Here is a 7,702-nt window from a genome sequence, read left to right on the forward strand (position 1 = left end):
ACTGCTCTCTGGTTGCTGTAGGATGGTTCAGTTGCCTGATAGCAGCTGGGAAGAAACTGTCCCTGAATCAGGAGGTGTGTGCGTTTTCACACTTCTATACCTTTTGCCCGAGGGGAGAAGAGGGAGTGGCCAGGGTGCGACTCGTCCTTGATTATGCTGCTGGCCTAGCCGAGGCAGCTTGAGGCCTTGGCTAATAAACAAAAGTATCCCATAAGTATGCAACATAGAACGTAGAATAGTACAGCACAGGAACAGGCCCTTCGGCCCACGTTGTCTGTGCCAAACACAATGCCAAGAGCAACACTATGCCTGCACATAATCCATTTCCCTCCATTCCCTGCATGTCCATGTACCTATCCAAAGTCTTTGCATCTCTGACCCCTCTCACCCTGGCCACAAACTCTTTGAATCACTTCCCTCTGGAAGGCGACTCCGGACTGTCAAAGCTGCCACAGCCAGATATAAAAACAGCTTTTTTCCCATGAGTAGTAGCTCTACTCAATAACCAAAAATCTGTAGCCTCCATTTGCTCTGATATTTTATTTAATTCACATGTTTAATCAATAATGTTTTATTATTAATGTTTAATGTTTTATGTGTCATTCCTAACTGTCACTGTACGTCATTGTCACTTGCGGGTGGAGCACCAAAGCAAACTCCTTGTATGTGAATACTTGGCCAATAAACCTATTCATTCATTCATTCATTCATTCATTCATTCATTCATTCATTCATTCATTCATTCATTCAATCGAAAATTACACTGATATGCTTTTCCTCTATTATTTGGCTCTGAATTTCCTACTCAGTTATGGGTTCACCACATTTAAAATGCATTGAATCAGTTGCTGTAGAAAAAGCCAAGAGGTATGTATCTGAGGAACAGAATATTTCTTTATTTGATGTAGTCTTGGACTAAATTTAAATGTGACCAAGACCTCAAAGGGTTGCTTTGTGCAAAAAGTATGCTTTCAATTATCTGTAACAAGATCATTTCATCCTGCAAATTGTTTTTTATGGATGACCCAACGTATATCAGTGACAATACAGTTTAACTCACGATAAGATTATTTTTCTTTTGAAAATTTTGATTATTTTTCTACCTCTTTGCAGAAAACTAAACAGAAAGCCTCATGCCCTAGTTTAGTTTAGAGATGCAGAACAGAAACAGGCCCTTCGGCCCACCGAGTACGCACAGAACAGCAATCCCCGCACACTAACACTATCCCACACACACCAGGGACATGTTACAATTATACCAAGCCAATTAACCTACCAGCCTGTACATCTTTGGAGTGTGGGAGGAAACCGGAGCACCCGGAGAAAACCCACGCAGGTCATGGGGAGAACACACAAACTCCCTAGTGCACAACCAAAATGTTATTTACAATTGGTCCGGAAATACTGCAGAAATGTTTTTCTAAGGCAGCACAGTGGCTCTGTAGTAGACTTGCTGCCTCACTGTGCCATAGACCCAGGTTCCATCCTGACAACGGGTGATGTCTGTGTGAAGTTTGCACATTCTCCCTGTGACCGCTTGGGCTTTTCCGGATGCTCCTGTTTTCTCCCACACTCCAAAGGCGTACAGGCTTGTAGGTTAATCGGTTTTGTAAATTGTAAATTGTCCCTGGTGTATGGGGCAGTGCTGGTGCATGGGGTGATCGACAGAAGGGGGTGGAGTTGTACAGTTAGATCAGGGGTTCCCAACCTTTTTCGTCCCGTTTATCCTTGGCAGCTTTAATAGCACATAACAATTTTACCAAGCCAATTAGCCTACAAACCTGTACGTCATTGGAGTGTGGGAAGAAACCGAAGCACCCGGAGAAAACCCACGCAGGTCACGGGGAGAAAGTACAAACTCCTTGTACAGACGAGGTACAGACAAGCACCCGTAAGCAGGATGGAACCCGGCGCTGTAAGGCAGCAACTACCGCTGCGCCACCGTTTCAGGTAGGTACACCAAGGCATCAGACATTTAATGCAAAGCTTGAATAATGTGGTGATTGTGCAGAGCGAGTGAAGGAATGGACTTTGTGCCATTAATTTTTACAAGGCTAGTCTATTATGTACAACATGGGCAATAGAAATTTGCAGCACTGGACCCCTGAGAGAAATATTCATTGGCCCTTTGTGCACTGCAGAATTCAAGTCATTGAAGTCATCTAGACCATGTTCCTATAAAAAGCACAAGAAAAAATATGGTATTTTCCTTGGTACCACATATTCATTATCCCCCCCCCCACTTCCCCTCCTCATAGTCATAGAGTGATACAGCATGGAAACAGGCCCTTCAGCCCAACTTACCCACACCGGCCAACTTGTCCCACTCCACTAGTCCCACCTGGGATACGTGTGGCCCATATCCCTCTAAATCTGCCGTATCCATGTACCTGTCTAATTGTTTCTTCAACATTGTAACCGTCCCTGCCTCAACTACCTCCTCTGGCAACTCGTTCCATACACCCGCCACCCTTTGTGTGAAAAAGTTACCCAGATTCTTAAATCTTTTCCTCTTCACCTTAAACGATTATTTTCGGTGGCTTGCCGGCACCCATCATAGCAACACTCAGCTGCACCCATCATAGTCGCGGCAGGTCGCCGAAAACCTTCAACATTTTGAAAATTCAGCGGCCACCAGAAAAAGGTACGACTCTTTGGACGACTACTCACGACCAAACAGGCGTCACCCCGCGACTATGACGGGTGCCGGCAGTCGCCGAAAAAATTGGGACAGGCCCTTAAACCTTTCCCCCACTCATTAGAGTTGAATGCTACAGCACACATTCTACTCTATCTCTGTATTCATTCAACTGAAGTCAACAGAATAGGTTTAGTTTAGTTTAGTTTAGAGATACAGCGCGGAAATAGGCCCTTGGGCCCACTGAGTGCGCGCCGACCAGTGATCGCCCCACATACTGGCTCAATCCTACACACTAGGGACAATTTAAAATGTATAGAAGCCAATTAACCTACAAATTGTACATCTTTGTAGTGTGGGTGGAAACTGGTGCACCTCAGAGAAAACCCACGCAGTCACAGAGAAGGTGCACAATCTCCCTTCGGACAGCACCCACAGTCAGGGTCGAACCCAGGACACTGGCGCTGCTCCACCGCGCCAACGCTCTGCCGCACTGTGTGATCCATGAGCACTAAAGCCCTTGTATCATTTATCATTGGGTGACGTTGTGCCATGAGCAGAACAGCCTGACTTTGGCAGACCTCGATGGCTGAAAGGCTGCAATTGTCATCAGTCAGGATTCAATATGGTTTTCATAAAAGTTGGCATTTATTAGTGAGAATGAGCTGTTAGAAATATCGCCTTCACTCTTTCATGCAGAATTGGCGTGTTAAGTAGGCATTAATAGGCTGCACATGAAACCTTGCAATTCCTTCTTCGAACCTCCCCTGCCTTTTCCCTTTTAAGACCCTCTCTAACACTTGCCTCCTTCACCGACATGTTTTGTCCTTGCTGCCAATATTTCTTGATGAAGCTTTAGTGAAGTGCCTTGGAACATTTTACTTTATTAATGACTACACTCAAATGCTTTTCCTGCCCCGATGCAAGACAGAGGCTATTTCACGTTCTGTTTACCCGTCCCTGTTCATTTGGTGATGGGATTACTGCAGAGTTCATGTGCAATAGTATCGCGTCGGGCCAATTTAAATTCCAAATTAGATAATTTTATTGTAAAAGAATGGTGGTTATATGAAACGAGCTGCCAGAGGAGGTAGTAGAGGCCATTGCAATAACTCCCTTTAAAAGGCATTTGGACAGTTACATGGACAGGAAAGGTTTTGTGGGTTATGGGCCAAATGCGAGATTGTGGGAGTTGAGTAAATGGGGCATGTTGGTCAGCATGGGCAGGTTGGCCAAAGGACTTGTTTCCATGCAGTATGACTCAAGTCAGGGGGAGTCTCCCCCCGCCGTGGGTACCATGTAATCCCGTGCTACCTGCTCCATGGTCGGATAGTCAGCGACTAAACCGTCTCCCCCACCTGGTTTGCCAGGAGAGGAGGGGGCTGTGGAACCCCAGCAGGACCAAAACCAAGACCTGTCAAAGGGTGGGTGAGCTTCTAGCGAGCCAACGGCCGTCCACACCTCAGTAGAAGTTGCGATCACTGCCGTACGTAGCATTGTAAGGAATGATGATAAAGGCGGAAGACCGCAGGAACTGGAGGACAGAGATGTGTGGTGCGTCCGTCACCGTTCCCATTGGAAATCAGCACCACTGCATCGCTAATGTTTTCAACGATGATGAATGAATGAGTGACTCTATGACCAGGAGTCTATGAGGTCAACTGTTCAAATGGGAGAATCACAACGCTATCAGGTGTCTCTGCATTTCATTTGGAACGCACACAGCCCAATTGGAAACTGAGAGGTTGGAACTATCAGAAGCAGATGAGTGAGGTTTCCATCATGATAAATGGTGGTGGCAGCTTGATCAGATCATGGATGTGTTAGTTTTAGTTTAGTTCTGTTTGAGTCTGGATGTTATAATTAACAGGGAGCTGATATAATCTGAAATAGCATCCCGAACCGAAACGTTACCTATCCACGTTCTCCAGAGATACTGCCTGACCTGCTGAGTTACTCCAGCACTTTGCACCTTGTATCGAAGCTTATATCAAATGCTGCATGTCTGATTTAACACTGTCACTTGTGAATGTGGAAAAACACACAGGAGAAATCTTCACTGTCCAACGTTTATGCAGAAGGAATTGAATATGAACATAAAACAGCAAATCTTGCTGATGCATGGTCTCGTAGGCCCTCATGGGCATCATAAGCAAAGCCATTCATTCATCTTTGGGGACTCAACGCAGTCAATGAAAATAGTTATTCTGTGGAAAAACTCAGCTGGCCAGCCAGCTTCTGCGGTGACTGAAACAGAGTTAATGCTTCAGATTGATGATTTCTCATTCGAACCAGGAAAAGTCAGAAATCAATCAACTGCAGAGAAGAGTGAAGAAGACATAGTAGGAAGGAACTGCAGCTGTTGGTTATAAACCGAAGATAGACACAAAAAGCTAGAGTAACTCAACGAGTCAGGCAGCATCTCTGGAGAAAAGGAATAGGTGACGGTTCGGGCCGAGATCCTTCGTCTACATTGGTATGGCGACCAAGACAGATTGAAGGGCATAGAAAGAGTTGGGTGTCATAAATGGAGCAAGATGAATAAGAACGGAAGATATTAAAATATATATAATGCTGGAACAAGAGGTGCAAGACTCTTGCTAGAATGCTAGATGCTAGAAGTCTGAAATAAACAAAGACGGTGATTGGAATTTTGAAAAGTCCTTCTCACCCACGGAAATTGGCACAAAGTCAATTTTTAAGTTTAAATCTGGGCCAAACTAAATATAAAAAATCTAATGTTTAGGGATGTGGGGAAAAGGTAGGAAGCGAGAGTTCGGCTGCAGTTCATCTGCAATCCAGCAAAATAATGGAATGGTTGATCCTACAAATATGTTCCAGGTCTGTCCAGGGGGATGTAAAGATTTGCTTGTTATTTCCCAAGGATTGAAACCGAGTTGATCCAACCGAGTTGACACCGACCATCGATCAGCTGTTCTCGCTACTTCTATGTTCTCCCACTTTCTCATCCACTCCCAACACACGAGGAGCAATTTACACAGACCGATTCATCTAGAAACCAGTGCGTCTTTGGGACGTGGGAGGGAACCGGAACACCCAGAGGAAACCCACGCTGTCACAGGGAGAACGTGTAAACTCCACACAGACAGCATCTGAAGTCAGGAGCGAACCCTGGTTTCTGGCGTTGTAAGGTGGCAGCTCTACCAACTGCACCACTGTGCCGCTGTGGGCAATTAAATTGGCAGGCACCGACTGCACATCTAAAACATACTTTAGGCAGGACAATAACCTCCGGACGCAAATGTTTGAACCCAATTTTATATGCGTGTTTATATCTTTATATTATACATCACAATGAATGGTGGTGCTGGCTCGAAGGGCCGAATGGCCTCCTCCTGCACCTATTTTCTATGTTTCTATGTTTACTATTGAAGAGAGTTCCACAGTACCTTTTCCATATAATACAGTAAAACATATTTGTGACTTCAGGCACAAAGATTATTCAAGTGTAACACCATTCAGTGGGCACAACATCAACATCTGGAGGGAACAATGGGCATTTCAAACTCATCTGCACAACCTTTATCTGCACTTAAACAGGCTGCTGCCGTGGTTTTTAAAACGGCAGAGAATATAAACTGACTTTCTGTTACATTTGACTTTCAAGCAAAATACCCGAGTTCCAATTTTGTTCATCGTCCATTGAAAATCGAGCCAAGATAGCCACAAAAAGCTGGAGTAACTCAGCGGGTCAGACAGCATCTGTGGAGAAAAGGAATAGGCGACGTTTCGGGTCGTGACCTTTCTTCAGACTGAGAGTCGGGGGAATGGGAAACGAGGTATGGGCGGATATGTAGAGAGGTGTAGAAACATAGAAACATAGAAAATAGGTGCAGGAGTAGGCCATTCGGCCCTTCGAGCCTGCACCGCCATTCAATATGATCATGGCTGATCATCCAACTCAGTATCCCGTACCTGTCTTCTCTCCATACCCTCTGATCCCCTTAGCCACAAGGGCCACATCTAACTCCCTCTTAAATATAGCCAATGAACTGGCCTCGACTACCCTCTGTGGCAGAGCGTTCCAGAGATTCACCACTCTCTGTGTGAAAAAAGTTTTTCTCATCTCGGCTTTATAGGATTTCCCCCTTATCCTTAAGCTGTGACCCCTTGTCCTGGACTTCCCCAACATCGGGAACAATCTTCCTGCATCTAGCCTGTCCAACCCCTTAAGAATTTTGTAAGTTTCTATAAGATCCCCTCTCAATCTCCTAAATTCTAGAGAGTATAAACCAAGTCTATCCAGTCTTTCTTCATAAGACAGTCCTGACATCCCAGGAATCAGTCTGGTGAACCTTCTCTGCACTCCCTCTATGGCAATAATGTCCTTCCTCAGATTTGGAGACCAAAACTGTACGCAATACTCCAGGTGTGGTCTCACCAAGACCCTGTACAACTGCAGTAGAACCTCCCTGCTCCTATACTCAAATCCTTTTGCTATGAAAGCTAACATACCATTCGCTTTCTTCACTGCCTGCTGCACCTGCATGCCTACTTTCAATGACTGGTGTACCATTAGAACAAGTACCGTAGAACAAGTGAATTAAAGATACGCAAAACAGTAAAGACGATAAAGGAAACAGGCCATTGTTAGCTGTGACCTAGGTGAAAACGAGTGCAAACAATGAGACTCAGCAAGATGACTCCATCCCCTCCCCCTTCCCAGTTCTCCCACTAGTCTTACTGTCTCCGACTACATTCTATCTTTATCCCGCCCCCTCCCCTGACAGCAGTCTGAAGAAGGGTCTCGACCCGAAACGTCACCCATTCCTTTTCTCTCCAGAGATGCTGCCTGACCCGCTGAGTTACTCCAGCATTTTGGGTCTGACTTTGAAGCTGGTACGACTTGGGTGGGGGGAGGGTTGGAGAGAGAGGGAATGCCACGGGGACTTGAAGTTAAATAAATCAATATTCATACCACAGGGTTGTAAGCCATATTCATAACCAAACCATATTTTTGTGCGTTTATGAACAGTTTATCAAAAGCCACAATTTACCTTTATGCAATGAAAAAGATTCATGTTAATTTCAATATATTGTTTG

This window comes from Amblyraja radiata, chromosome 26 (genome assembly GCF_010909765.2).
Source record: "Amblyraja radiata isolate CabotCenter1 chromosome 26, sAmbRad1.1.pri, whole genome shotgun sequence".
Classification (NCBI taxonomy): Eukaryota; Metazoa; Chordata; class Chondrichthyes; order Rajiformes; family Rajidae; genus Amblyraja; species Amblyraja radiata.